At 44.5% G+C, this 6,028-nt stretch overlaps 1 long non-coding RNA gene and 1 pseudogene across 1 annotated transcript; one reads left to right on the forward strand and one right to left on the reverse strand.

Annotated features, from left to right (window-relative positions):
- The first annotated feature begins 470 nt into the window (after nt 1–470).
- LOC144713997 (uncharacterized) lies at nt 471–2,231 on the forward strand. Its single transcript, XR_013584203.1, has 2 exons — nt 471–1,349; nt 2,041–2,231. It is a non-coding gene; the product is annotated as an uncharacterized LOC144713997 (long non-coding RNA).
- A 2,500-nt stretch (nt 2,232–4,731) lies between these two features.
- On the reverse strand, nt 4,732–5,745 carry LOC144714031 (cysteine-rich repeat secretory protein 55 pseudogene; annotated as a pseudogene).
- Between the last annotated feature and the right edge of the window lie 283 nt (nt 5,746–6,028).

Genomic DNA, 6,028 nt, shown 5'->3' on the forward strand with positions numbered 1-6,028 from the left:
TGGTTGCCATAATGAGGCAGTCATTGATTAACCTGGCAAAATTTCGGGCGAATGACGTGGACGGGATAAAGTTAATAAAAATCATATTTTAAATACTAGATAAATAATAAAATTATTTCTTTTAAATTCATAAAATCATTTCTTGGTTATAGAATGGTCAGAAAATTATATTAAAATATGGGAAAATTCCAGAAGAATTAGGAAAACAATTACCAATCTTATGCCAAGTGTTTTAGGCCACGTGAAAAATATTTATTCAATACTAAGAGGTCAAATATCATGTAAAAAAAAAATTAGAAACCATAATAATATCAAAGTGTAAGTCATTTATCTCCATTTATATATGATAACATGCAAATATGGTCATTAAACATATAAATGTACTGAAATATTCATCATTTAAACACTATAATTTCCAAGTTGACCTTCCTAAGGAAGGCAGACAACAAAGAATTTTGAATAAGTTTTTTTTTATTCTATCTTGGTCTCACCCCTCGTTCAGAGATAACGAATAGGGGGAGAAGAGGAAGAGGGCTGAGGGGAGAAGGGTAACAGGAGTGCAAATTTTGGCCGTAGCGACAGACTGGAATGCCCTACTTCCTTCCACGGCCTCCCAGCTCGATCGGAGGGTCACGAACAGTTCGAACAGAGTGCAAATCGGACACAACTCGTCCGCATCTGCGACGGTCAATAGTTGCCTTCCGTCGCAACCCCGTAGCGGGACAAGAAGGCAGAATCGGGCACGATTCCACTAACCATTCCAATTTCCCCATCAAAGCGGTGCGATTCGCACGGTGGATCTACCGCACTAGTGGGAATGGGGAGCATACGGTACGTGTGTTTTCACTGTCGCCCTGAATCTGGAATCGTTGTCAAAGGAGTCTTGCCGCCGTGAGAGCAACAGATACGATCCCACGACGAATCAGTTCAGCTCTGCCTGTCCCCTTCTTGCCGATTGAGTTACAATTGTGGAGGCGTCAATCTCGCTGCCCAAGCAGATTCGGTCGTTGTAGGAGGAGGGGAGGGGGTGGGTCGATCTCGACCATCTCTGTCCCATCGCTAGTGATCCCCATCACTGCCAGGGACAGTTGACTGATGCCAAGGACTTGGTAGCTTGAGGTCCGCGGTAACCAGGACGGGATTGTCGAGCTACTCCACCTATTGACAACCGTCTCAGGACTCGTCCCACGCCGTCGATCACCTGCTTCTGCTCGCACCTATTGGACGACCCCACCCGGCCCCAGCTGACTTGCCTGAGCTGCCCTGCCATCGAAGGCCTATCCCGCCTCAGCCTCAACCTCGACTCCTCCCCAGGGCAATTTAGTCCAGCGCTCAGTACCGACCAAAGTGTAAGTCATTTATCTCCATTTATATATGATAACATGCAAATATGGTCATCCGTCGACGTGTGACACCCCTTTCTGGGTACCGAGCCATCGACCTCAGTACCGACCGAATGACGCCCCCTACGATGTCTGGCCTCAAATTGGTATCAGAGCGTTGTCTCGATACCCGTTTGGACGATGACACTGCTGTCGTCCAGCATCAATATCACAAAAAGGAAGAAAAAAGAATTTGGGAGTTGGGCATGTCATATGTAACATGGAAAATAGTGAAAGAGTGAAAATAAAGGTTTGGAAGTACATGGATTGGGTAAATGGGTGGTAGGTAATGAAATGAAGATAGTACACATGGTTCCCAAAGTTTGCTTTAGGTAGCTCAAGGTCATGTATTTCTGTGCTTAGGACTTGAAGAGATGTGGGGTATAATCAACCTAAAAAACTGGTGTATGGTCATAGACAAATCATTCCTCACTCCTTCCCATAACGATAGTACTTTTACCATGTTATTTTCATGTATGTTCCTCATTAATGTGGGACGTCATCTAGGACATCGTCCGGTCAGTACCGACTATGATGGCTCAGTACCGACAATAGATGGTGGTATCGAACGTCGACAGTGTCATCACTCGACGGATGGAACCTAACGGGTTATGTAACTACGACGTGATAAAATGCGTCCGACATGTCGTATGTGCAGGCTCCGGCTCGAGGGAGGCGCCGAGCTCTAAGTGTGGATGGGGTCACCGGGTGATGGCAATGGTGGTCTCTTGAACCTCGTCGGAGCGACGAGGATGTCTACGGCCTAAGAGAATCAATCGGTAGGGCTCGTATGTAATGGACGTGCTCGTCCGTACCGGTAAAACACTCAATTTGTCATTGTTCTCTCAATTATTCCTCTCTCTCCTACCTAGCCTGAGCGCGGTGGAGTCTAGATGAAATTATACCGCAAGCGGTAATTAAATGAGCGACGGGAGAGGATGGCGTACCTGGTCGGCGCATGGCTCGTCGTGCAAGATCGTCGACGGTCAGTGATGGAAGCAAATTATGTGTTAATTTATATGTCGTTGTAAATTTAATTTTCCCACGATCAAATAAAGTTTGATAAAATATAAAGCTTACTCAAACGTATAGTGGAGTAAGGTCGTCTCCACAGGGACTGGCCTTTAAAGAAATAATTAATATTTATGTCATTAGCTAATAAAAAGGGGTAATGATAGTAAAGTTACAAAGGTGATAGTGGGCGCAATGGCAGATGGCTAACTAGTAGGTGAAATAGTATTATATTATTTATTTACACTTAGAGATACTAGTAATAATAAAGAAATACGAGATGTAGTGAGAGTTATGACAAGTATTAGTTAGAATGATGAAATAAGTATGGGATTTTTATAAGATATTATGATGTTCTAAAAGAAAGAACAAACGGTTACCTACTCAACTGCTGATGAGCTCTATGAGAATATGAGCAGGATTTGAGGATGGTGGGATTAGTAATTGAGAAGGGAAATATAAATTCTAGTGGTAAGAAATTAGAAGACAGTTAAGAGGTAATAACGATATTAATAAGATTTTGAAGGATGACTACAATATTTTTCTAGTAGAAGTTAGTTATAAGAAAAATTTATGTGTGTTAGTGTATGTTTAATGTTTTCTTGATATTCATTTATAGATTTTAGGGGGCAAAGTTCGGAGCAAGATTCGAATTAGTCGAACACCCGAGAGGTGTTTGACCAAATGATTAAGAGGAGGACGTGAGGAGAGAATTATATATTTTATATGCGCTTATTTATAGTTGAAAATAGGAGGTTAATGTGTAGTTCTATCGAATTCCCTAAAGGTGTTCGACAGAATACCTACGATGAGTTCTGTGGATATATATATATATTGTTCAAAACAAAAGTTTTGGAAAGGAACTTAGATGAAACAGAAAATGAATTATCAAAGACGCAAGGTGTTTTATACTATGCCCAAACTGTATCCCGGTGGTAAATCATGATTGAACTGACTTAGATTGCTAATCGAATGCATTTGATAACACTTAATGTATCAAAGTACCATATGTCACCAGAGAAGAGCTCAGAGTTACCGGATTCTGCCCTGGATCAATGAGGGGGGATGGCGGCGCCGATCGCCGCGATGCGTTTTCCCCCTCTCTTCTCTCCCTTGCTGGCATAGATTAAGTACTCCTAGATCTTCTCCGAATCCTTCCCGAGTCCTCCACATCTACAAGCAGTGTCACTACGCTGCCGTCTTGCTAACAAGCTCAGAAGGGACCTCCGCCTCTGTTTCCATTCCTGCGAAGAGAGATGCGGATATTCAGGGTTCTCAGCCCTTTTTTAATGGCATCGGAGGGGTTCCTTAGGCCGTCTGATGGTGGGGGATGGCCCTAGGGGTCCTCTTGGGCCGTTAGATTGCCCAGCGGTCCCGCCCTGCACGGCCGAAAATGGCATCCGGCTGCCAGCATCGACGGCTAGGGGCGAGGGTGGACAAAAATGCCCCTGGCAGTCGGATCTTTCTCATAAACATCCAACAGCTGCGATTAAATCGCAGCCGTGGACCCCTATTATGGTGTACTAGTCGTCGCCATGTCAGTGCTTCATCAGCCTCCACGAAAGCAGTCCACATCGCCTTCGCTGTCTATGATTCGTTCGCCGTAAGGCCCCGCATCCATATCAGCCTAAAAAGTGAAATAATAGTTAAACTGAGCGAGATGGATCTCATCGTCCAATCTTGTCGTTCTTTTGTGAGAAATGGCCCATTTTGGGCCCATTTCTCTGTTATTTATAGGGGTGTTAATCCCCTTGAACCGTAATCTGAATTTGCAGCCGTCAAGTGGTTTTTTATTTATTCTTCTTGTCTCTTCCTCTCTTCTCGCCTCTCTCTCTCTCCCTTGTTTATCTTCATCACTCCTCGGTGGTTACTCCCTTGGCTTGGGAGTTGAAGGAGTTGCTCTACTGCAAGAGACGAGAAACCAGTGCCCTGCACCGAGACCCTTGAACGTTGACGTCATGTTGGTGACGTAAGAGGTTCTTATTATCTGTCTCTATACGTTGACATCAATCTCGTCCAAGTTGATTCTGTGTTTCCACCATAGCTTCTTGGGTTTGGATTTAATCCATCCGGGTCAGTTGTTTTCTTCGACGTGTTTCAACACTTCTCGACTTATACCCTAACAAGAAGTTCGGATGGAGGATTTACGCCTTGTAAATCTGTCTAGGTTTTCGGTGGTCCTTGTAATTTTGTTTTGGATTCTTTATAACGTAGAATTAGTATTTTTATTATTGTTTGGCTCAAGATGGATGCCGTGTGAACACTTCAAAATAAATCAAATAATTCAACGATTCCTACTTTCGATGTCTCACGCTCAATGGGATATGATAAAAGCTAATTTTCTCGGCAAATTCACTGAAATTGGGCTGGTGGAACAAAGAGAAGCTTATACATATTTTACGGTCAACACCCACATGAACATTGACCGCCTATCACGAAACATAAACATGTAAAAATATAAGTCCTGTCAGTTATTTGACAGCTTAATCGCCAACTTATTGAGCTATGTACTGGCATGCGTGCGGCGATCATCTAGAGACACACAGATGCTTAATCAAGGGTTGAAGAAGGGATTGGTATCGTAGCGAACGTAACAGCCGCTCGTAAGTCCCCGACATGTCTCGCGGTAAGGGCAGAACTCTCGAAACCAGCCAACCGCTGTAGACACGCACTTGGAACATTCTGACGGTGGCAAGTCACGCGTGCACTGTGCCAAGGCGTAGATAGTCACGTTAGGGGTGAATCTGAAGTTACCCCTTCCAAGACCAAGGCTGCTCGTCGTTGAAGCCTGGCTTTGAACTTTTCCCATTAACGACTTCAACTCCGTAGCAAACCTCTTCTGCTGGGCCGCGTTCTCTGTCAAGTTATTATCGCTGTAGTCGTAGACTCCATAACCATTATCGAAAGTCCCGGCAAAAGACTTAGTATCGTAGCGAAAGAAGCAGTGATCGAACCACATCCATACTTCCTCCTTGTTGCGGCAGAGTTTTGACGTCTGTGGCGGGCCGTCTCGCAGGCAAATTCTACAGTCTTCTGCACTTACATCTTGTCTGCACTGGGCGAGACCGTAGACTCTGTCTCTCCCTTGGAGATCGTACGCTGTAGTGTAGTACCTGTTTGCTGGAGCCTTCGCTTGGAGAGTAGCCAGCACTCGTGCGATGTTGGTCCTTACAGGAAGCGACGCTTTCCTGCCTATGTCGCAGTATTGTGTAAGGGGAGGCGCAGCGTGGCATAGTGAATGTGCAATGAAGAGGAGAAGGACGAGAAAAGAGAGACGGGGGTCTGAGATTGGTGTCATGGCTATGCTTCTCGTTGAGGCTCAGTTCGTTGACAAGATATGGAACTTCGAAGCAAAGGATGGTATTTGTATGCAATGAGATGCCGTCATTGTTGACTGTGACCGCGGCGGTCTAATCCAACCGGCCTTATCTTTCCCCGCAATCCAATGGGGTAAGCCGCGTTAAAAAGTTCGATCCTTTTATCTGTGTGCGCTCAACGTGCGCTCAACGTATTTTATTGTTCAACGGAAATCGTTTTATCTTTATATTTTTTCTCTCTCTGTCAGTCTCTCTCTTTCTACCTCTCTCTCTTCCTATCTCTCTTTCTCTCTCTTCCTATCTCTCTTTCTCTCTCTT

Source organism: Wolffia australiana, chromosome 16 (assembly GCF_029677425.1).
Source record: "Wolffia australiana isolate 7733 chromosome 16, ASM2967742v1".
Lineage (NCBI taxonomy): Eukaryota > Viridiplantae > Streptophyta > Magnoliopsida > Alismatales > Araceae > Wolffia > Wolffia australiana.